The sequence below is a fragment of the Pelobates fuscus genome, chromosome 1 (assembly GCF_036172605.1).
Source record: "Pelobates fuscus isolate aPelFus1 chromosome 1, aPelFus1.pri, whole genome shotgun sequence".
NCBI lineage: Eukaryota > Metazoa > Chordata > Amphibia > Anura > Pelobatidae > Pelobates > Pelobates fuscus.
Window position 1 is genome coordinate 392,102,775 of NC_086317.1, and position 26,284 is coordinate 392,129,058.

Sequence of the window (26,284 nt, forward strand, 5' to 3'; positions counted from 1 at the left end):
CCTACTCCATACTGCCCCTTCCTGCTCCTTGCAGACCCTTCCTGCTCCTTGCAGACCCTTCCTGCTCCTTGCAGACCCTTCCTGCTCCCTCTTCCTACTCCTTGCTGCCTCTTCCTACTCCTTGCTGCCTCTTCCTACTCCTTGCTGCCCCTTCCTACTCCTTGCTGCCCCTTCCTACTCCTTGCTGCCCCTTCCTGTTCCTTGCTGCCCCTTCCTGTTCCTTGCTGCCTCTTCCTACTCCTTGCTGACCCCTCTTGCTCCTTGCAGACCCTTTCTACTCCTTGGTGACCCCTCCTGCTCCTTGCAGACCGTCCCTACCCCTTCCTGCTGCCCTTTCCTATTCCTTGCTGACCCCTCCTGCCTCTTACAGACCTTTTCTACTCCTTGCTGACCCCTCCTGCTCCTTGCTGCTCCTTCTACTTTACCCTCCTGCTCCTTGAAAACCTTTCGACCCCTTCCTGCTTCTTGCTGCCCCTTTCTATTCCTTGCTGACCCCTCCTGCCCCTTGCAGAACCTTTCTGCTCCTTCTACTTTACCTTCCTCTATGCTGTCTCCCCCACCCCCCATCCCTCACTTACCTGCTCTGTAGGCTGCCTCTGTGCTGCTCCCCTGCGGTTTCAGTCATGAGAGAGAGGCAGGGATAAGCTTTAGCTTCCTGCCTTTCTCCATTCACAGCGCCACCTACTGGCCAGCGCTGGTATTGCACTGTATTCTCACACTAAAACGAAAAATAGCAGCACAAGCTGAAAAATCCGGGGGGGGGGGGGAGGCAAGTACCCCCCTTTACCTCCCCATTCGGACGCCCATGACCCTGAGACACTAGGGACACAATGGCCCCATGTCTCCCAGTGTCCCCTAGTCTGTGTCCCCATGTCTCCCAGCCACTGTCCCTAGTGTCTCAGTGGCCCAATGTCTCCCATTGTCCCCATGTCTCTAAGTGTCCCCCAGTGCCCTAGTGACATCAGGACACTGGGAGACATGAGGACACAGACTCTAAGGGACACTGGGATACATGGGTATACAAACACTAGGGGACACTGGGCGACATGGGGACACTGGGCGACATGGGGACACTGGGCGGCATGGAGACACTGAGAGGCATGGAGACACTGAGAGGCATGGAGACACTGAGAGGCATGGAGACACTGAGAGGCATGGAGACACAGGGAGACATGGGGACACTGGGCGACATTGAGACATAGGAGACATGGCAGTGTCCCCATGTCTCCCACCCAGTGTCCCTAGTATCTCAGTATCCCCATGTGTCCCTGGTGTGTCTCAGTGTCTGTAGTGTGCCAGAGTCCCTAGTGTCTCAGTGTTCCCTAGACTCCCAAAGTCCCAAAGTCCCCTAGTCTCCCAATGTCTCTGTGTCCCCATGTCTCCTAGTGTCTCAGTGTCCCCTGGTATAAAAGAACTCACTGTGATAGATTTAGGCAGGTTTATTGGACACTGCAACGTTTCAACCTGTACCCAGGTCTTTATCAAGTCTCCAATGTCCCCTATGTATCAGTGTCCCCTATGTATCAGTGTCCCCTATGTATCAGTGTCCCCTATGTATCAGTGTCCCCTATGTATCAGTGTCCCCTATGTATCAGTGTCTCAGTGGCCCGTAGTGTCTCAGTGGCCCGTAGTGTCTCTGTGCCCGTAGTGTCTCTGTTCCCGTAGTGTCTCTGTGCCCGTAGTGTCTCAGTGTCCCCTAGTATAAAAGAAAAAAATCTCAGGCACTCACTGTGATAGCTTTAAGCAGGTTTATTGGACACCGCAACATTTTGACCTGTACCCAGGTTTTTATCAAGTCTCCAGTGTCCCCTATATATCACAGTGTCTCAGTGCCCCATGTCTCCCCGTGTCCCCTCGTGTCTGTCACCCAGTGTCCCCAAGAGTCTCAGATTTCCCAGGTCTCCCAGTGTTGGGGACATGGGGACACTGGGAGACATGAGGACACAAACACTAAGGGACTGGGAGACATAGGGACACAGACATTCCCCCTTTTTGTGTATGTTCGCCCTTTCGGCTGTTCTGGTTATGTGAATTGTGTCAGTAGCCCACCCTTTTACCGCATCCATAGACTTCCTGCTTTACTGGACACTGCTGTTAGGGGGTATGGGTTTACTTGAAAGATGAAAGCATGAGATTAGCAAAGGGTATGTGTTTTCTCATAGTTGCATCCTATGAGTTTCCCTACAGCATCATCTCCATCAGATACATGTCGCTTAGGAGGTAGGACTGTTTTAGTGTTTTTGGTCAATAAGATTTTGTAATTAGGCCCATCATAATTATCAGCACCAGGCCCACTGGGCTCTTAATCCGGCCCTGGGTGGGGCAGTGTATTAGAGTTGGTGGAGGGGGCACCCTGTCATCATTGTAATGGTGAATCGATGGTCGTGCAAGCGGGAAATTAAGGAGAGATAAAAGAAGGAAGAAAGAGTGTCACGACACTCCTTAGTTGATTTGCCCTCGTGCAGTACCCACATTCACCACTATCTTTGTTCCTAATTTCTTTTCGTTAAGCACTTCACCTGGTCCTTGTTTAGCACCTATATAGTTTGGTATCTCCCCTCACTCCTTGCCAGATCATTGTCTCTTGTCTCCTATTTCCCTTTTTTCCTGTGTTTCTGGCTGCTTGATCCTGAATACTGTTCCTTGGTCCTGTGTCCTGCGCCTCCTGGTCTTTGTTCCTGTGTTCTCCTGGTCTTCGTCTTGTGTCCTCCTGATCCTGCGTTACTGTGTCCTCCTGATCCTTCGTTGCTGTGCCCTCCGATCCTGTGTTCTGGTTCTGTGGTCTCTGCTATATTACCAGTGATCCTGACCCTGCAGCCTTGTTCATTTATTCTGCTTCTGATCTTGCTTCCTGGTGTCACTATATTAGTCTTGTGACTCTGGATCTGTGCCCTACCTGCTACTCGTGGTAACTGCACAATCCTTATACCAAATGACTGTTTCAGTACATGTTGCCTGCATGATTCGTGCTTATTCTGATTTATTGTATATATATTTTGTGGCACTGTATATATATATATTGTTTTGTTTTCTCCTTTGGTTCTCTATAAATATATTTATCTCTTGATTTACCCTATTCATTTGTGTCTTGGCATTTATTTCTTTGCTGTATTGGTTCCCACATTTAAAGTGACAGTGCTATTCCAGGGCAGCACCCCTTCATGTCATTACAAAGAGTGGGGGAAGAAACGACACAAGGTTGAAGTAAAGGAGGGTTTGTTTGTGGTCTGTCCGGGAGGGATGGGGGGTCTAGTCAGAGAAATGTAGGTCAGGCAACTATAACCCTAGATCGGTTAGGTAAGTTCGGTTGTGTGCGGCCCACCTTGGGTATGATCAAATGTACAGATTGGGTCTGTTGTGCGGGGGTTGTGGTATGCTGGTGAGTTTGGTGTGTGTCGGGGTTGGGAAGGCTACCGCTCATGCCCAGCCCACTGCATATACGTCATTACTCCATAACCATTATATAAGACAAATCTGACTTACGCAAACGTAACCTTTAAACTTGAACCTATGTCTGGGGGAGCAAGTAAAGCCACGGTGCATGTGTGCGACACCTGCTTGCTGTGTACCGTGGGTCTTTCAGACTAGTCTATTCCGTCTTCCGACCTTGGTGGCCCAGCGCCGCCCGCACCCAAGGGTGAAACACATTAGTGCTGGCTATACATCTCCAGTTATGCTCTCCTCTGTGTTCCCTTCCCTCCCCCATATCTCCGTCCGAATCGTCCCCTATTGTCAAGCAACTTTCCTGGGGGTCCCAAGGGCAATACTACACATTTAACCTGGGGAGAAAAAAAAGAGAGGGGAGGAGGGGGCAGGACCCCACTGCGCATGCAGGAGCCAGGCGGGTGCGGCCCATGTGGTCAGGGCCTGTATCTAAGTATGCACCAGTCTAGGATGTGTGTGGCGATCGTGTGTGAGGCATCAGTTCTGCGTTGGATAGTCTGGCTCCAGTCTCCTAGCACCTCCTACCTCCCTGTCTAGTGTATGTCAGTGTACAGTCGGACCAACGGTTAGTGAGTTCATAGTCTAGCTTGTTGCCCCATTCTGTGATACCCCACATCAGCCTCATTTAGTCACAGGATCAGCATTCTTGTGTCATGATCTGCTCTGCTCTGTTCTGATGTCTGGACTTGGCTTCTGGTATCCAGTACTCTTGTTACAATTCTTGTTTAGTTTTTCTTGGTTTTTGGTTTTCTATTCTATGTCTGGTTTTCTTTATGCTGGGATTTCTGGGTTCATTCCTGTAATCCATTCCTGGGATTCCCAGTCTCCAGGTTTCATTTAAATGTTTGTTTTATGTCGCCACACCCGTTTGTTTTCCATCATTCACTCTCTGTTTCAGTGTTCCTGCAGGCAGCTCCTCAAGGCTTCTGCCCTTTCTTGCAGGTAAGTGCTATATATGTCTTTTGGTTGTTTTAGCATACATTAGGCAGTGTAGGACCTGCCAGATATGGGGTACATTGGCGTTGTTGGCAGGCTTATGCAATGTATGATCATATAGTTTGACTAAATCCCCATGATTTCCATATGTAGTACTTAGTTATTTCTCCTCTTGTTTTGCCTATGTTATCTTGTCTTGTTTCAGTTTGTATCCCCAGTCCATGTACAGTCCTGTCCAGTCATGCCCATGTTATGTTCATGTTTTCCTCATGTCTTGTGTATATGTTCTGGGTTTAGCTTTCCATCCTTCTCTGGTTCTGGGATCTATTAGTTCTGTCTATGTTTGGTGTCTATCTCTAGTCTTTCCTTGTTTCTAGTACTGGATACAATTCTGCTGCAGAGCCTCCCTATTAAGCTCCAGGGAGGTCTGCTTAATTTCCAAGCTCCTAGTTCCTGTTATCCGCATAAGCTGAATCAGGGTCTTGGTATGTGGCTGCACAAACGCTGGTGCTCAACACCAGGGGGCGTGCGGTTACCCTGCACCAGACCCTGCTAATCCACCTCCACGCTGAAGACTCCCACTTAACGTCAGGCATATTGGGTCCCGGTCCTGCTCCGCCCCCTGGACACTGTGTCTGGGTTCCAGGCATCGGACCGCCACCCTGACATCTTGTTAGTGTGGTCCAGTCAAAGGAGGACTCTGCCATCACCCAGCCCCTCCTGGCCACCCCCAGCACAGCCACCTGCATCCCCCCTACCGATAAGCCCCAGGGCATGACCGCCCAGACGGTCCACCAGGGGCCGGCAGGCACACCTTTAACAGTAACCCTCATGTAGGCACAGGGCCTCCTGCCCCCAGCATGCTACCGAGCAGGAGAGTAAATAACCCTTTTGTGTTCCGCGATCATCTCGCATCCGTGGCGGCAGGAGAGCAAAAGGGGCGCTAGGGTCAGTATCCGTGTGGGGCAGGCGGCTCCAGTCCCCCGGGTCCTTGCCACCAGGGCCAGTCAGGTCACTATTCCTCGGGACCATCCAGTCCGCCTCTCCACTAGGGTGTGTTAGCACGGCGCCCAGAGGGATAGGGGCAGGCAGGCTCCTTCAGAGGGCCAGGCCGCTGCGGGGGGCACTCAAGAATCCAATTCGGGACTGACACTGCTGGGAGGCTCAGGGCTCACAAGGATCCGGGTACATCATCCGGATACGTCTCAATGTGTGTCAGGAGTTATCCTTACGTGCCTGCAGGCGGAATGGAAAGCCCCACTTGTAAGGGATCCTCCGTTCCTGCAGCAGCCGGGTAAGTGGCCTCAGGGCTCGTCGGACATCCAGCGTTAGTAAGGAAAGGTCTTGATATAGAGAGACCTGCATGTCTAGGTAAGTTATGGCTTGTGGCCTGGCAGCCCTCATGATGGCGTCCTTAAATTGGAAGGAGAGCAGGCTGCAGATAACATCACGTAGCTCCAGGAGTACTGAGCCTTGCCTGGAGGTTGCAGTGTCAGCTGCCTGAGAGTGCTGGTCGGCCTGCTGGCTATCGGCTTCGAGCACCGTGACCCTTTGCTCGAGGGCAGTGAGGTCTCTGTGCACCTCCTGTACCTCTTCCTGATGACTGAGCGCAGTTTGGCCACCAGGGCTGTTTTGTCCACCCTGGTTAGCATGTTAGCCGAGATCATGGCAAGCTCGGCGGATATCTGGGTCAGAAACTCCCTGCGCATGGAGCTGGGTAGGGAGTCTGAAGTGCTCTCTGTGCCGGAAGAGGTCAGCGCCATCTTGTCGGCTGGCCGTATGTGTCTGAGGCAATCTGGGGTAGCCAAGAAATCGTCCATGGGACCTGCGGCTCGTCTTGAGGGTCCAGGGATTGCCAAGGGGTCGCCAAGCGTCAACATTTCCCCATGTGAGCAGGTAGGAGAGCTAGGTATAATGGGCTATGTGGGCTGGGGTCGCGGAACCTAGGTAGTTTGCATCCTACTCCATTAACTGGTTTGCCACACCCCCCTAATGTTAATTCTGTGCATATTTTACTCCTGTTGTTAGCCAATAATCTTCCCATGGAAAGGAGGTAGTCTGCAAGGGTAAGCCTGCTCTTCCCTCCACCCTGTGTGTGTTCCTTTCCACTTCACTCTGTCACTTAGCTGTTTTTTTTCTTCAAATTAAATTAAAATAGACCACCCTTCCCGTCTCCCTACCCACCTCCCTTCACCACGCTGGCTCTGATAGCGCATTTGCACTCTGAGCCGGTGAAGATCAGTGCTGGGACCTTTGCCAGATTCTATATTCTTGGTAAGTAAAATGTTTTTTTTTTTACTGATTTTAATGAGGGAACACCTAATAGTAATGCCATATAGGGCATATGCAGTTTAATTTTTTTTTTTTTTACATAGTTTTGCTTTTGGTTGCTACGTAACCCTTTAACCTCACTATGTAAACATTGCAATTTCAGCACAAGCAATATTTTACAATGCAGGGTTAACAGATCATTGCCACAGCACCCAGACTTTCGTGGTCCTTTCAAGCAATAAGGAGTGGCCTGGTTTCACCTTTAACTCATGGAGGTTCATGGAAAAATATTCTGCTTTAAAGACTGCGTTACACCTTTGTCCTGCACAATCTATTTTTTGTGGACATTGCAGGTTAAAGGGAGATGTGGTTATTCCATTTGCATGTACGTAATAGAAAAGGTATGGATTTATGCAAACCGGTTATCCCTACACAGGGCCTCAGGGTTCAAAGGACTGTGAGGCTCCTGAAATCTATGAACTGGGAGATATGCAAGGAATTTTGGTTTGGATGGGGGGACTCTGAATGGATCCCAGCTGTGCTTGTTAGGGCTAAAGAATGTTCTCCATATCATTGCCACACACAGTCACAACACACAGCCAGCACAACCCAGGGGGTGCTGGGATATCACTCTCTGATTGTCTATGTCACATTCCTCAAACAGTCTCCTTTTACAAGACATGGCTCCAGGAAGGGCTGACCTAACACATTAAACCTAGTAACCTTCTAGGTTTAGAGGTTATGTCTGTCAATGTCTCACTAGAGACAGAATCAGAGGAACTAATATTGTCACAGCAATTAACTGGAAGGTGTTAATTATTTTCAACAGAAAACCCGTCATGGGAACAGTTAGAAAAATGCATGTGGATGTCTGTAAAAAGAACTAAAGTTCTACAGAGGTGAGAAAGATATATATTTTCTTTAGTACTGAACGGGAATTTATTTCGGAGTAAAGGGCCACTTGACTTTTTAAATCTTTGCAATTGTCACACTTAGGCCTCGTCTGTTAGAAAAATGATTTGCATACAGAATTCACCATTAAAGTCCATAGGAATTTTTTTGAAAAGTTTTTTATAACAGATTGTGATCATTTGAAAATATTATCCAAGAATATTAAATATTAAGGTTTTTTTTGTTTTTTTTTATTCTTTATTTTTCACTCGATAGGCACTGCAAGTAGACAGCAACTTTTGGCTTGTGCAGAAGCCTTAACATGAGTATTTTCTTTACAACATAATGCAGTTCAAGTAAATATAGACAAGCCAACACCTTTAGCCTTCTAGACTTTCCGCCCACCAAGGGTTTTTACGGTTTATATCCAGGCCGATAAGTGACTTAATGGAGCCCTTACTTATCAAAGACTACATTTGCTCATAGGTTTCCCTGTTCCTCCAGCTGTTGCATCATGCCTGGTAAATATAAGTTTTTGTTTGCACGAACGCATGACATTTTCAGAAATTTACCAATTTAGCCCTGCCCAGAACCAGCATTTTGTTGTGAAGCATATGTTTCCAACAATGAGCTGGTTTCAATGCTCTTTCATAAAATACAAAACAAAAAAAGGCCCTTATGCATTATTAAAACCAACAGTCAATCGATGTTTCTGGGTTAAAAAATACAGACAGGTATCCATGGCCATCTTTTGTGTTTATTGTCTGCATGCTATCAATGTCCCTCATTGATACCAACAATAACTTGGTGTTTGCCATTTTGCAAACTGGAAGGACATAAGCACTTCACATTCGATAGACTGAGCAAGTTATCCTTCATTTCCCCCCTACAACCTGACTTAATGAATGCTATAGGTATTTCTTGAAAACTACATACACTATGTTTGTAGCAAAGATTTAGTTCTTAAAGTGCAGTCCAAGCACCATAACTAGCATAGAGGTTTATAGGTGTGTTGACCACACCTAACAGTTACCATAGCCCAGCCCACTACAGTCCACCCCCAAAACACCACCATGTGACAGTGTGGTGGAATCTCGGTAAAAATAAATTTAGTAGGCCGAGATTACCACGTGGCATGTGTACGTGCATATGCTGACGTATCGATCAGTTGGTTGCACGAGGCAAGATACGATCAGTAGTGTACGGAGCATGTGCAAGAATACAGGATGTAGTATTCCCCTCCTCCATTGTGCTGGACAAGCCATGCGGTCAAGCAGGAAGTTAATTCTTATTTGTATTGATTGGTCAAGAGAATGTGCGGGTGGAGCTTAATATGGGAGGAGTTATGTGCCTATATAAGGAGCCTGCACTATTGTCCGGGGCTCAGAACTTGCTGTATTTTGGTGACGTTAGTCCCTCTGAGTCCCGATCGGTGATCCAATAAAGAATCTCTTCCTTCCTGAAGAAACCTGTGTCCATCTCTCTGTGCTAGGCTTCCGTCAGTTTCTCCGGTATCAACAGTAGTCATATAATTTAAAGGGACACTATAGTCACCAGAACAACTACAGCTTATTGAATTTGCTCTGGTGAGTAGAATCATTACCTTCAGGCTTTTTGCTGTAAACACTGTTTTTTTCAGAGAAAATGCAGTGTTTACATTACAGCCTAGTGATAAATTCACTGGCCACTCCTCAGATAGCTGTTAGAGATCCTTCCTGGGTCATGGCTGCCTAAAATGCATCCAAACATTCAGTGTCTCCTCCCTCTGCATGCAGACACTGAACTTTCCTCATAGAGATGCATTGATACAATTCATCTCTATGAAGAGATGCTGATTGGCTAGGGCTGTGTTTGAATTGTGCTCGCTCTGCCCCTGATCTGCCTCTTTGTCAGTCTCAGCCAATCCTATGGGGAAGCATTGTGATTGGATCAGGCACCACTTCTGCTGATGTCAGCAGGCAGTGGGCAGGTCTAAAGGAAACCGGGAGAAAGCATGCAACTCCAGACTTGAATACAAGTAAGATTTTACTTTTTTGGGGGAGGCATGGTGTCTAGATGGTGGTTTTAATCCTATAGGGTCAGGAATACATGTCTGTGTTCCTGACCCTATAGTGCTCCTTTAAAGCCCTACTAATAAATTTGTGCTATGTGACTTGTCCACTTCAATGAAACATCACTTTGCTTATATAAAGAATAATGTTGTGTTTCATATTATGTGTCTGGCTTTTTCTTTATTCATAGTGCTGTCATAATGGGGGTGTATTATACTAGAACACCGACTGCCCAGGCTGCATCGATTGATGCCTTTTTTCCAGCCCCAAAAGCAGCCTAAACGACGACGCAGATTTGGGGCCTACCGCTCGCTGCCAATCCCCGGCTTTGAGGCACTCCTCAGCGGAGACTTTGCAGACCACCCAAGAGTTGCTTCACCACCCACACCACCCCACATACCTGCCATGGTTTGCAGATCGCAGACAGCAGAGACATTGGGGCAATGCTGGAACGGTCTGTACAGCTCAGACAAACTCCAGTGGAAGACCGGTGGGAGGTTAACCCTGAACCGGACACCCAAGAGGTATCACTTCACTCTCAGACAATACTTACCATGCCTACGGACAACTCCGATGACTCTGCTCTGAACACAAAAAGAGACTTGAAAGTTCTCCTGGCCGACATCCACAAGCCCATGCTCAAAACAGAGCTGAAAGCAGTAACCAAAAGAGTAAGAGTCACCGAGGAAGACACTGTGGACACTCAAACTAACATAACAGTGGTGCAGGACTTAGTACACCAACTCCAACTAAACCAGAGAATCCTGACTGCAGAGATCACGGCCATAGAGGACCGACAACATTGCGCACATATTAAAATCAGGGGGTCCCTGCTGCAGTGTCCGCGGAGGAATTGCCTCACTACATAAGGCGCCTCCTCGTCACTATACTGCCTCCCACAGAGCACGCAAACCGACTGTAAATGGAATATACCGCATCCCTAGTACAACCCACACGAAATCCAACTTGAATTGAGATGCAAGTTTATGCTGCCTCACAGTCCATGATAAAGTCCAAATAATGCAAGCCCTAAAAGGCAAAACGCCTAACGCCTCTTGTCTTCAAGGACTCCACCTTGACTTTTTTTCAAGATCTAATCAGGGCAACACTTTTATGGAGAAAGTCCTATGGACCCATTACCACCCACTTACTATTTGCAGGACTGCCATACAGGTGGGGACTGAAAACTCTCTAGTGGTCACACAGGCCAGAACCATTCACGTTCTCCACACCATGGCTGACACAACACCCTTTCTGAAGAAACTGGGACTGCCCATCCCAAATGCAACCCTGAGACAACCCGAAAGCTCCTGGGATATGACAAATGTCACCCCTTTGTTCCACGCACCAGAGGGGCACCAGCGCCTTTTCCATGATGGTGATAGAAGACAGCCTGTACACTGCAGCACCCATTACCAACATCGGCTCCAATCTCCAGTGACTCCACTGGGACATAGTAATAGAAATCCACAATGGGTTACAATCGTTCTAATTGTTATATTTTGTCTTATTTTGTGTTATCGTTTAATTCTGTCATATTTCTCCTGTACTAATTGCCTGACTATTGCATGATAAGCACTGTACTTATAAACCCTCCAAGGGCACATGCCCGATAGCAATCACATTATGGCGTTCATAATACCAACCCCCACTCACCCCCCGCTTCTTCCTCGGTTAGGGGCACTGCACTCACATGCATCTCCTCTCATCACACTATCCCAGCTTTGGAGCAGTTGGCCTACCGGCGTCTCGTCTAGGCTTTCTAGGCTGCCAGCCTATACCGACCCCTCACAAGATGCAATTATAACCCATAGTGAAAACTAGCACGATTCCACACATCTGCATATGTCAATGATTACTACGTCTTCTAAACCCACCCCAGCGCAATCCTCGTTGACGTATCAACACCACTAATTATAGGGCTTCTGTTTAACTGATGCCTACACACTTGATTATCCCGCAACATGTTTGCCCTTTATATTAAGCCATCATGTGGTGCACATTAAAAGTGCACAATGCAAGATATGTATGATCTCTGTATGATCTATGTAGACCTCGCTAAATATTGTACGAATATCTGTTGTTCTTTTTTTCATCATGCACTACCAAAATAAAGAATAAATAAATAAATAAATAAACAAACATTCCTAAAATGACTAAACAGCATTAATGCATTCGCTGTGATTACCCTACTATACTCTACTCACTGGCTATATAACTAATGATAAATGACTGACATGTTCCGTACAAAGCATTTATAGAAAAATATAAACATTGTACGACCATGAGTCTATCTAGTCCTTTAATTGTATTTTATTAATCTAAAAGCTAAAATGCAAAGAATACATTTTTAAAAACATTTTTCATAATGAGCAACCTGTGAGAGTCAACACTCCAAGCATCACCATAATATATGGTTTTTGCATAGTTTATGGTGCAAGGAGATCCCCTGTCTACTGCACACAATACTGTAGCATTAGGAATACAAATATGTATTCCTAAGACTATTGTTTTAGCCTATCTGTGTTTAGTGTGCCCCCTCAGCGTGTAGGTACTCAAAGGAGGAGTTTTATTTCTGATTGTGAAATGGGTCGCAGGCAAAGTGGTCTTGCACTGTGTCATTCCTGATGGCAGCCCTGTGTGTTCAGAACAATTGCTAAACAGCAAAATATATTTTGGCCAGCAGAAGATCAGGAGATTCCAGAAGAGACCCATTAGTCCAATATTTCGTCTCCAATGGCATATAATTATTTTTTGATGGGCTGGCATCAACCAGCTTTTTTACACAGACTGATTTCTAAAAACATATACTATTGCTTAAAGAGTTGATAAAATATAAATTGATATTTTGCAAGTATATTTTGGATATATTGATAAAAAATATGTAAATGCAGGTGTAGAGTATATGAACGCAGACATATGTTGTGAATCAAAGCAGGTAGTGTGTAATGTGTATTCCGACATGTTGTAAATGGTGCGAATGAAGCCATGTAGTATATGATGTAAATGCAGGCAAAGCAATCAGTGTTTTAATGAAGAAATGTATTGAGTAATGTAATGCAGACATGTCATGTTTGAAGCCTGCCCTGCTGCTTTACATTCCAGGTTCCAGTTATCTATTGATGCAGCCTGCAGATGGCCACAGAAGCCCAGATTTGATAGGTACCATTCTCTCCAGGCTCCCGCTATCAGCTCTGGGTGTGAAAGCCACTTAACCTTGGCACCTACATTCGCAGGGCATGAGAAGCTTGGGACCCAAAACTTGTGCTCCGATGGCCAATCACTGCCTAGCACAGTCTGGTGCAATTGCCCCAGTTGCAATAATGGTAGTTCTGCTCTGTCAAGATTCTAGTTACTATGCAATACATCTCAAAAGTCTGGATGTATGCCATGACACTGGATACAATACAATCCATGCATCAGTTCTACTTTACTGATATTCAATAAGCCAAATAACTGAAATAATATCTATAACCATCACCAGACGTGCAAAAAGGTAGCATAGGTCAAGATTTTTTTCTGATGCTACAAATACAGTACAGTCCATCTGGGCTTTAGACAGCAGGGACGGCAGGGATACTAGACGGCCTTCGGACAACAGGCGATGGATAGTAGGTGTATGCTGGTACAAGCAGGCTTTTCTTGAGGGTCTTTGCCTCGCGGGAGACACTGCGGTTTCCCCAGCCGAAGGCGGTATATTAGTTGGGCTCTAAGTGTCGATCCGCGGGGCTTGCTCCGACGTTTCCCACGGCTTGTAGGGCCATCGGCAACCACCATCCCGCGGCAGACATACTATACATTCCACTCCCAGGTGCATAATACTTATACTCGCATTGATACATTTTTTCTAGACCGCATAGCATAGTCTTGGCACAACTGTCTTCATGTTCCATAGCAGTCATTACATGGCCGGACCATAGTCCAATTTCCTTAGATCGCACGATACATACCAATTCAAAGGCAAAGGTACTTGGCGCCTTAACGAATCGCTCCAATAGGATGCACTTTTTGCGAACTCGTTTGGAGAAGGACTCCCAAATTACTTTACAGATAACACTGATGGCATAACACCTAGCACTACGATTTGGTCCGCACATAAAGTGGCTTTTCTTCTCCTTTTTATTAGACAAGCATTTCTAAAGCAGCAGCATCAACATAGTCCCTAGTGGACTGCCACAAACAAATAGCCCAAATATCTACACAAAACAAATTAAAGCCCTTCCCAGAATTAGCCGCACAACTCAAATGATTACATGACAAATTAACAGAACTAAATGCTGAGAAAATCTCCTTTTTCCTACATCAGCTCCACGCTAACTCCTATCATAATAGTGGCAAGGCCTCTAGTCTCCTAACAGCCAGGCTCAGGAACAGAAATGTAGCTTCAAAAATTACCCACCTTAACGACGATAAGGGTACCAAACTGGTCGACCCCAGGGTGATCAGCAACGAATTCGCAAAATACTATTTTCTACTCTACAATTTATGAACAGATCCCAGTACAAAAACGCCCACCATCCTGAAATATCTTGAGAAATGTAACAACCCCCCCCCCCCAACTTATCCAAGGCCAAATTAACACCATACTCAGCCACATTACCCTAGACAAAATTATAGAGGTGATCCAGAAACTACCACCTGGCAAATCACCAGGGCGGACAGCCTGCCGAATTCTTGTTCTAAGAAATTCGCTAATATTGCCCCTCATCTTCTCAAAGTAAACCATGTGGCTACAGAGACGGGCTCCCTACCGCCGGAGATGCTTCTCGCTACAATTGTCACTTTACCCAAGCCAGGAAAGCCCTGATACTTGTAAGAATTTCCGCCCTATCTCCTTACTCAGTCCCATAATCAGTCACATTGACCTCAGGTAACCCCTCCTACAGGTGAGACCAGGTTATGAGATTGAGCCACTCCTTTGTAGGCAGAGCAAACCTTTCAATCAGTGCTTAGTTGTTTTGTCACCTGCCTCAGAACTCCTAGCGTTTGTTTCCTATTGTTTCCTGTCCTTGCTGGTTTCCTGACTTTGCCTGCTCCCTGGATTTTGCTGATTGCCGCCCGCCCAGAGGTCAGACCCCGCCTGACCCTCATTTCTGCCTGACCCTTCTTCGGATACATTGCCTTGGATTTTTCTGTTATTTTATTAAAGCCCCCCTGCCATCACTGAACCAACAGAATCCTGTTCTCAACCTCAGGATCTCTGTGGATTGTGCTTGTAAGATAGCGCTGTTACTGCACCTGAGTTTCAGGACTGAATACGACCCCAGTGGTTTGCTATACACAGATGACCAAATGGGATTTGTTAAGGGGAGACAGGGGCTCGACAATACGCAGAAGCTGTCACTGGTGTTGGAGCAGTTAGGGAGGGCTAGGTGGGGCAATCTACTGCTGGCCTTGGATGCGGAAAAGGCGTTTGACCGCCTCGGCTGGCCGTTCCTGACACAGACACTAAGATTATATGGGTTTCCCAGTCAGTCTATCACACAAATTTTCGCACTATTTGCAAACCGCGCCGCTCAAGTCCTACAGGCAGGATTCCTTTTCCCTCCTTTCCACGTCACCAATGGGACAAGGCAGGGTTGTACCCTCTCCCCCCTACTGTATGTACTAGCCTTAGAACCCCTACTTTGACCAACGCCACTCCTCTCTCTATGGCAACCCCAATCATGGCACTCATACACTGCTTGCCTACCTTCCACGCTAAACCGTGGAGGGACTGCAGGATTACACATCTAAGCCAAGTCTATGAAGGTAATGAATTGGCAGACTTTACAGTCCTATCATCTACACATAACCTACCATGCACATCGCAATTTTCGCACCTTCAGCTACATTCCTTCCTGCAGAAACACAAACCTTGAGACACCCCCATAGCAGATGACACTAAAGGCCTAACCAAATGGGAAGAAATCTGTATGAATCAAACGCTACCTTACAAATGTAAACTGATCTCCATGTGCTATAGTTCACTGGTATCATACACTCCTTATTTTGAATTCGAACAGGCTAATTAAAGGTCTTCTACCTGCAATGCACAATCTCCCACAAACAATGGGAGGCACTGATCACTAATCCTAAAAAAGTGCTAAAATCTGCGACTCTTATTGAACAACATAAAAAGATATTGTATAGATGGTACATGGTCCCAGCGGAGCTACATTCGATTTTCCCCAATATGCTGGAGACAGATGGCCAGACAGATGGCACTATGCTACACATCTGGTGGCAATGTTCGGTAATGGATAATGGACACTGGAAATCAGTCCACCAATTGGTGTTGAACGCGGCCACCTGCACAGTACCGTTAAAGTTACTAATGTACCCTCTTCTAGGCTTGCCTGGTGACCTACCAGTGCACAAGATGATATTAATATCTCATATTATTTTGACAGTCCAATGGTCTATAGCGAGAGCATCTAAATCTACATCCCCAAAAATGTTTCCTCCCTTCCTAGGGATATAAACACGCAATGTATATACGAACGCTGTTATAGCAGCGTCTTTCCCTCTTCTGAGACCACTATGGCTGTTTGGGAGCTTTGGCAATCATGGAGATTGGGGCAGACTGGTTGAAATATTGACCAAAATATGTATGTTTAACACAGTTTACTAGCAGCTCCTGCATGTACCCATCAGGACCCAAGCAATGTTTTAACCGCTGCAGTATGTGGACTCACTGATTGCCTATGTATGTAAAAGGTGATCTTTCTTACCACCCTCCCCATTTTCTTTTCTGTACCCGCCTCCCCATGTTTTGGAAAAAATAAATAAAAAACTTTAAACCGAAAAAAAAATCACGTAGACATCCATTCCCCCGGTAACCTGGTGAAACGTAGTTCTGGGAGTCAACTAATTTATTTCTGACCACACACAGCTTTTTATGCACAGACCCCTACAAGGGGTCTCCAATACAATAATACAGGGGTTTCATTCCCAGGGTCCCTTGTGTCTGAGAGATAATTGCGTGAGGAAAAACCCATAATTTAATTATCTCTCAGGTACAGAAAATCTACACAAAATATACAGTACCCCAAAAGTGTCCCCACCATAAACAGTAACCCCATAAAAGTTATATCCTTGGATAGCCCTGATCTGAGTGTATAACATATCCAAATATCACTCAGATCGGTTTGGTGAAACGGGAATGCCATCAAGGTAAAGTTTTGACCTGACGGACACTAGGCGCTAGCCCAAAACAGTTCCAGGAAAATAGGTGTCCTGGACGGTCTCTATTCAAGGGTTCCTGTGCAAACACCATGCAAGGGATTCTCTTCATTTCAGGGCACGAATGCTCCCCCTGTTCGGGAGTTCATATCTCCTGAATGTCGTTCGCATAGTTGGTGGGGAAGTAGAACGGGCGGCGATCTACTCTTTACCAAGGTTTGTGCGAGTGCCTAGTGGAAAAGATTTCCAGGCACTCAACGACCAAGGGCCACTGCCCACATTGGGAGACAAAATGGCGCCATTCTTTTGTCGAACACGTGCATTCGGTTATACAAAATGGCGGCCACCCTTAAGAAGCATTCATTAATTACTTCCCTTGCGGTTTCGCACTTAAGTTGCTGATGTGAATGTTCTAATGAGGTACAGGGGTGGTCCTCGTTCGGGAGACGAATGGAGGAGGTTCGTATACAATAACTCCCGAACGGAAAAGGTATTGTCAGGATTCCTCCCTATTCTCTGGGAATGCCACCACGTTTGATTTCAGCCTGATCTGCACTACCCGTATGACTTCGGGGTTCCACCGATCTCTTTCTGCCCATTCCTTCAAAAGGAAGCCGCGACCGCATCCAAATTGCTCAATCAATATTTTCCTGTGTTTGATACTCTCGCATACTTGCTACGTTGTTGTGTCCGGTATTAACTCAGTTTTATCCAACTTATCTAAATACTTAGACACTCTGCTACAGCCCTCAGTAAAACGTATGAAGTCCTATCTGAAAGATTCTATGACCCTACTCCGTTTTTTAAATGATTTCATGCTATGCATGAGGACCTCCAGCGTCGCCAGAATCCCCATAGGAAAGCATTGAATAATGCTTTCCTATGGGGAGGTCTAATGCGCGCGTGCACATCAGAAGGGGAAGAGCGTGAGCAGAGCCTGACCCAGCGCCGAGGGACGTCGGTGCTGGATTCAGGTAAGTCACTGAAGCAACATGGGATGGGGGTTGAGAGTGAGAGGGGCATTGTAAGGTCCTACAGTGCCAGGAAAACGGATATGTTTTCCTGGCACTGGAGAGTCCCTTTGTTATTTGGGAAGGATAAGGAATTACTACGTCTGCTTCTGGGATTTAATTTGCATATTCTAATTGGAAGTCTCATAAGCCAATTACTCACTCTTCAACTTTCTTATTAGTTATTATTTGGCACCTAAATTACTATAACCATTGTGCAACCAGGATCTACCTAATTACCAGATTTTGTTGTCTTTTTTCAAAAGGACTGTATTGTTTCATACAACAGGAATCAACTCACCTGCTCTGTGAAACGTTATATTGAAGTCTATGGACTGTATTGCTAATTAAGCATTTCCTTATTTTTTATATGCTATATTCTTGTGATGTAATTTTGAAACAAGATAACAAACATTAATGCATTATTATTTTAAAACCATATTGCTGTAGAAGTTAAATTTCTTTATTTAAATAAATTATATTTTCTTAAAGTTACAGCTTCAAATGTATTTGTTCACCTGCAGTTGAGTTCCAAAAAAATTGTTCCCGAGAAGTATTAAAGGGAAAAACTATGCAAAATGGGGCACACATTAGTTGTCACATACATTAGTGCACCTTAAAAACATAATGGTTGAACAACTATGCTATTTTCAGTCATTCCTTTAGGAACCGATCAATATGGCTTAAAAAAATATTTCAAGTTAGGAAGAGAGACCACCTTGAGTTTTCTGGCTGCAACCCATTATGTAAATGCATATTAAATGGTAGTACCAGTAAGCCATTAAGTGTGCCTAGATAGCCTTACTCCTCCTTTCCTACCCGCCTTGTAACATTGACAGTTCCGTTGCATAATTTTTCAAATCTAACTCACACCTAAAGTAATGTGTATAGACTATTACACAACACAACTATCAGTGTCAAACACATCATGGAGACCAGGTGGGTAGGGAAGGAGAAGCAAGGCTATCTAGGCGACTTAGGGATTACTTATGGTCCATGAGTTGGGGGGCACAATAGTTGCTTTGCCCTGAGCACTGGCAACCCACGCTATGCCACTGCTGACAAGTTTTGCCTTTCACACCCTTTAAAGCTATTCCGGTCAAAGACATGCTGTTTTCCAGCCCCATTCTTCCTCCAGCAATATATTAGACTAATGCTATAGCGATTTTAACAAATCACTGCACTTATAAATCAAGGGGATATCACAGGAGACTTCTTTGTTCCATAAGCTATGCAAAGAGAAATCTGTTGCGCTGCTGGAAGTGTCCCAGTTTTATATTTTAAATCAAACACAGCTTAGAAAATTGGTTTTAATAAGCCCTACTGCCCCAATCCTTGCATGGCCGACATAGCCTGGTTGAGTGCCCCTGATCCTTTCCACCTGGTTGTGAGAAATTGATAGCTGGGAGAAAACTAGGAATCTGGAGTCAACTGCATGGATCCATATGCCGGATCAGAGAATGACCGTGGACTAACAAATCTAACCAGTCAGCAATTGAACACCATATACTGTATGCAATCAGGACTTTTTGGGCAGGAGCTGATGGAGAGGATGAGACATCCAGGGATAATGAGGTGCTGCCAACAAGGGAGTACAAGCAGGGCCGGCGCTTCCTATAGGCCAACTAGGGGGCCGCCTAGGGCGCTGCTTAAAGGGGGGGTGCCGGCAGGAGCTTTACTGCTTTGCTCGTTTGGCCGCTCATCTATGTTTGAATAATTATACAAATCGTGCCGCCGGCCATGTTACTGAGCGCTAGGGAGAACTTACATGGCTGCTGACTAGCGCCCAGTGTAACACTGGTCTGGTGGCATCCAATTCAGCCTGCTCAGCCAGGACCCCACACAAAGACTCCCATTGACGCAGCAGTGCAAGGGCGCTTCAATTTCCCGCTCTGACCCTTGCCCTGTACGTGGGGACAAGTGGACGGGAGCATAGCAGGGGCGGGGCTGAGACGGAGTGAAGGCAGGCACTGGCCAGGCGCAGGGAAGCTTCCAGGAACACATGAAAAGCAGTCAAATATGAAAAAAGGTAAGTGGGTCAATGGGTCATCACAATGTGTATTTGTGAAGAATTTGCGTTTGTGTATGTCTGTCTGTATGGGTCAGTGTTTGTCTGTATAGGTCAGTGTTTGTCTGTATGGGTCAGTGTGTGTCTCTATGTGTGTCCATGGGTCAGTGTGTGTCTGCATGGGTCAGAGTGTGTCTGCATGGGTCAGAGTGTGTCTGCCTTGGTCAGCGTATGTCTGCAGTATGGGTTAGTGTGTGTCTGCATGTATCCGTGTGTCTGTCTGCATGTATTAGTGTGTGTCAGTGTATCTGTCTGCATTGGCCCGTATGTGTGTCTGCATGAGACAGTGTGTATGTGTGTGTCTGCATGGGTCAGTGTGTGTGTGCACGTCAGTCTGCATTTACCAGTGTGTGTGGGTGTGTGTTTGTGTGCGTCAATCTACATTCGTCAGTGTGTGTGCATCGGTCTGCATGGGTCAGTGTCGCGTCAGTCTGCGTGTGTCAGTGATTGTGCATCAGTCTGCGTGAGTCAGTGTGGGTGCGTCAGTCTGCGTGGGTCAGTGAGTGTGTGTCAGTATGCATTGGTCAGTTCGTGTGTGTCAGTCTGCTTGGGTCAATTTATGTCAGTTTGCATGAGTGGGTGGAGCAAATGGGGTGACAATTTTTTTTTTTTGCCTATGGCGGCAAGATTCCTTGCACCGGCCCTGGGTCCAAGTGCTTTGTTTACTCCCTACTCCATCTCTGGCAGATAAAATTTGTGGAGGATAAATACAAATTTGAAATGGTATAAACGTGGTGTCCGTGTTCCAACAAAGGTATTCCTGATTGCATTTACCCTTCATCAAGTCTTGACTGGTGTATGGGGATAATTGCTATATTTTGAGCAATATAAGCGAAGCCCACTAATGAAGATACTCTCGTTGAGTACAGAAGCTCTGTATAAGATCTAAGAAGATCTAAGAATTTTGCACAATACAGCACATACATAGGCATCCACACACTACGTATACCTATGTTTAATCTATGTTAGACTCTGTTTAATCTAGACCTATTTCATCTTACAGCAAGTCTATCCCAAATACCCCTCCCTCATCCCATTTTTATATATTTCCGTTTTCATTTCTTCCCATTCCCCGGTCATTCTCCATTTCTCTTTTTTCTATCTTTAACTTGGATCCCAAGTGACAAGATGATTATGACCTGCAGTATATTGATCCTGTACAATGAAGATTGTTTTATGACATATTTTGTTTGATTCTGAATTTGTTTTGTTTTATGGAACCTTTTGCAAAATTTCAATAATAAAGATTATAAAAAAAAAACAGAAGCATGTGAGAAAGTGTATTAAGGGATACATTATGTCATTAGTGATATAATTACATTCTAAACACACACACACACACACAAAAAAAACCCCAACATATTGGCTGCATTAGTTACAGAAAGAATTTTGACTCCTGTCTACATTCGACTTTTTACAGCCCAAAAATGATCTTTTCATCTTTGTCTGTATCTGCAATGAGGTCGTTCTAGGTTGCAACAAATGTCAAACTTATATGCACATGAAGAATTACGGGAAAAGTAAATAATTTGCATAAATTATCATATGTCTTCATGTGAACTTTCACAAAGCAACTGAGAGGTGATGATGTGTCAGTATGTTTCTCTCTGTCAAAGTATCTAGAGATATATTTGTGGTGAAAGTAACCTCGCCACTGGTTCTTGGAGGGGCCTGCTTGCCAGCCTCTTGCCCCAGGACTATGGCCCCTGCAATAGACCTGGCTAAAACACTTTAACCCCTTAAGGACACATGACATGTGTGACATATCATGATTCCCTTTTATTCCAGAAGTTTGGTCCTTAAGGGGTTAAAAAGACTCTGTTCGTGCAATTGGGACTATATGGGTCGGTTACCGAACAACCACACAAACCGGATACCACCCTAGAGCTTGTTAAGCCTAATTTATACTTTGTAACATTTCCATCGCAGTGTTCTAATTGTTTTTCTGGGTGGCCGCAATTTCTATGGACAATAACGAGGTGGCAGCCATCTTGTTTGCATGAACACAGGCAGCGGTGTTTGGGCATGAACCTCATGGAACTAAAATCGGACACAGAAACTCCCAAACACCGCTGGACTTCCATCATCTGTTCAGTGGAATTGTTCGTCTGGATGAGGTAAACAAGCTCCAGGGTATGAACATTGACTATGTTTGGTAGTTTATTCGTTTTTAAACTACCGAACTAGACCGACCGCAAGCCCTGATTCTCTGGCACTATTTTGAGCATGGGACCATGCATGTGATCGGTCAAATAAATGACTTCCAGGAATTTCCTGAACCCCTGAACTGATCTGGGTGATTTTTGGATATGTTGGTCACCCAAATCAAGGCTATCAGGGGATGTGACATTTGTGGGGGTTTTGTATGTTTTATAGGTACTTTGTTTTTTTTTTTATAAAAATGCGTGTTTTGTTTTGGATATAATTGAGTTTAGTATAGTGCTTGACTCAATTATCTCCCAGGTACAGAGGAGGGATTAATCTATTATGTGTGGGAGTGTCCTGGATCTGAGAGCCAACGTGGTTGTGTAATTGTTCATACTGTGGTTTACTCTCAGGTCCAGGGGAGAGTGCCTCTTGCATGGGGACTTGCATAAAAGGCCAGTTGTGGCTACCATTAAACGAGTTCCTGCTTGCACTCAACATAGAGCCTCGTCTCATGTGTGAGGGAAACGGCTATATCTACCCTGGGGATTGCTATATCACTATACTCCTCTGGGTTATAATCACTTGCTCTTGTAGGAGCAGCCTGCTACACTCTCTGGAGTAGGAGAAGTCTGCCCACTAGAAGCTGGATCCTGGTCTTTGGTCCAGGGTGGGTGAAGGACAGCGAGACCCCAGCCAAGCTGTAACGCTGGACGTGGGGACCACAGTGCTGATGGTGTCTGGTGGCGTGCTTGGAGTACTCGGTGAGCACTAGGCGCATTAATTGGCGGAGGCACCCAGTTGGGGTGCCAGGCGGTCCATCACATCTGGTTGGCAGCGGTGGGATAGCTTCCTAATGTGTGGAGAAGCATTTTGCATACACCGGTGTCGTGTGGATTACATTGAGGGCAACGCTAGTACCCGTACAGCGCACCTGGCTACAGCAGTATGGAACCAGCTAGTTTCCTATACAAGGAGGAGAATGACCCGAACTGGAAGGATGTATCCGGAAAGACACCTGGTATGAGGCCCTGGAGGGCATACAGTGTCGGAGGGGCGAGAGTCTCCCCAGTGAGGAGCAGCGGCTACAGATGCGTGTGGCGATGCAAATGCCTCTCCTGGGAGAGCAGCCCCTGGATAAGTGAGTGACAGAACTCGAGAGCCTGGTATGGAAGGAGCTCGATGCCAACTAGGCCCTATGGTGGTATACGGTTCGGAATACCCCCTGGATGGGTGAGAACAACAGGACCCGCGGGTGAGGATTATGATGGCCCTGGCCTGTTGTGGGAGGCCTTTGCAGAACCAGAGTTCGGGAGTGTTGAAGAGTCATGATTTTGGGACATTTATGACTACAGGGAGGGCATGCATGATTGGGCTGATGCCAACGAGGTGAGATGAGACCTGATATCTCTGGTAACAATGGAGTGGGAGCTGGAGCAGGACTGCCAACACCTGCTCAGCTCAATTCGGCCCCAATCTACCCTGCAGGCAAAACAGGAGAGCTGGATGGCAGACCCAGACCTGCCATCCTACAGCTGTGAAGACCTGGCTGAGGTAACCCCTGCTTCACTACCAACTACAGAAGTAGGGGACCTCATAGACTGGTCCTGGGAAGACCCCCAGGTGGCAGATGGAGATGGGACCGAGGTCTCTCCACCGGCCTTACAGGGAAGCTGGGCAGCTGGCCCAGATCCCCAACTACAGCCGGAGTTACCAGGACTAGGGACAATCGGCCCTACTCCCCAGCGTCAGTGTACAATGCAGGGAGAGGAGACAACTGGTCTCTCTCCCCAGCGGCAGCCGGAGTTACAGGGGGAGGAGATGATCGGTCCATCTAACCTACAGCAGAAAGCATCCTGGGGAGTGGAGGCAACCGGCCTCACCCTCCAAAAGCAGCCGGAGATACCGGGAGAGGAGACAATTGGTCCCTCTCCTCAACTACAGGGGGACAGCACCCCTGACCCTAATGGTGCAGATGGGACCGCGGTCTCTGTACCAAACCCACAGGGATGCTGGACGGCCGGTCCAGATCCCCAACCAACCCCGCAGGAATACCAGGAGGAGAAGGTAGGCGATCCCTTCTCTCCACAGCAGATTCCAAACCAGGTCTTGGGGTTAGTGGATGAGACTGCAATACCCACTGTCCCCCTTCCAAAAGAAGAGCTGGCATCAGGGCAGAGCGCTGCTGGCCTCTGCCCTACCTGCTCCCTTGTTACAAGGCAGGACTATGTACCAGTCCCCCCAGCAGAAACGCGGGTACCAGGGCAGAGTGTAGTTGGCCTCTGCCCTCCCCTTGTCCTTAATCCAGGACCTGGCAACCCTCCCAATATGCAGCTGTAACGCTTGCTGCGGGGCAGAACACCGCTGGTCCCTGCCCACCGAGTAACCCCAGCGCCAAACTGGAGAGCAACAGAGAGGCCGGGAGTACCAGATGCCCACTTAACAGCTGGGGACATACAGGAGGAGGCGGGCTGCAGAAGTCACCAGGTCCAGTACTTGTTTATGGGTGGGCTACTCGACTAACTCAGGTACCGACCGACAGGAGGTCAGGTACCTGGTTAGTCTTACCTTGAGGGGCGGGTGGGAAATATGTGGCGAAAGTAACCTCGCCACTGGTTCTTGGAGGGGCCTGTCTGCCAGCCTTTTGCCCCAGAACTATGGACCCTGTAATAGACCTGGCTAAAATATTTTTAAAAGTCTCTGTTCATGCAATTGGGACTATGTGGTTCGGTTACCGAACAACCACACGAACCGGAGAGCACCCTAGAGCTTGTTAAGCCTAATTGATACTTTGTAACATTTCCACCTCAGTGTTCTAATTGTTCATCTGGGTGGCTGCAATTCCAATTGACAACTATGAGGTGGCGGCCATTCTGTTCGCAAAAATGCAGGCAGTGGTGTTTGGGCATCGGACACAGAAACTCCTGAACACAGCTGGACTTGCATCATCGCCTGCGTTCGGTTCTATACAAGTTAGAAGGGCTCTGTTCGGTGGAATCACTTGTCTGGATGAGGGGAACAAGCTCCAGGGTAAGAACATTGACTATGTTAGGTAGTTTATTTGTTTTTAAACTACCGAACTAGACCGACCGCAAGCAGTGATTCTCTGGAACTATTTTGGGCATGGGACCATGCATGCGGTCAGTCAAATAAATGACTTCCAGGAAATTCCTGAACCCCTGAACTGATCTGGGTGATTTTTGGATATGTTGGTCACCCAGATCAGGGGTAACATTTGTGGGGGTTTTGTATGCTTTAAAGGTATTTTGGGGTTTCATAAAAATGTGTGTTTGGAGATAATTGAGTTTAGTATAGTGCTTGACTTAATTATCTCCCAGGTACAGAGGAGTGATTAATCTATTATGTCCTGGATCTGAGAGCCAATGTGGTTGTGTAATTGTTTATACTGTGGTTTACTCTCAGGTCCTCGGGGAGTGCCCCTTGCATGGGGACTTGCATAAAAGGCCAGTTGTGATATGCCACAATTCGCGATGTGGGTACCCAAAGAACACAGGACCATACTCAGGGGGACATGTCCATCTATCATGAACTCGCTCCGACTGTGGGACCAGACACACACGAAATACAAGCTAGCGTCCATGCCCTCTCCCCCAATGCCATATCTCCGCAATAGGGCCTTCACCCCAGGCCTGACCGCCAGAGACTTTAGGAACATTGAACAAACAGGGTTGCAAAGGATATGCCAACTATACAAAGGTACCAACATCATCGGTTTTAACGACCTCTCACAGGGCAGACATCTCACACCTAGCGACTTCTTTCGCTATCTCCAACTGAAAGACTTCGCTAGGCAACCACATATCAAAAGCGCGGCGACACAATCACTGACTTTCTTTGAGCGCTGGTGCCTCTCCGGGAACTTCCCGAGGGGCATGATAACATTGCTGTACGCCCATCTCTGCTCAGAGACCGGGGAATGGGGCAGACTAACCTATAGAACGATGGGAACAAGACCTAGGGGAGGTCCTGGAAGGGATTGAGTGGCAGGAAATATGGGAGGCGAATGCCACCACCTCGGTATGCGTGACCCTACAGGAGCAATCTTTTAAAACAATGTTCAGATGGTACACTACCCCCGTGAAACTGCTCCGAATGCACAAAACTACGAGTGACGAATGCTGGCGAGGGTGCGGACTCAAGGGGTCATACCTCCACATGTGGTGGGAGTGCCCCAGTATGGTCAGGTTTTGGAATAGCGTACAACACATACTCAGACGAGTGTTCTCAAGGACTGTAGACTTAGATCCCTGGGTATACTTACTCAATAGACAAATAGAGGGCTG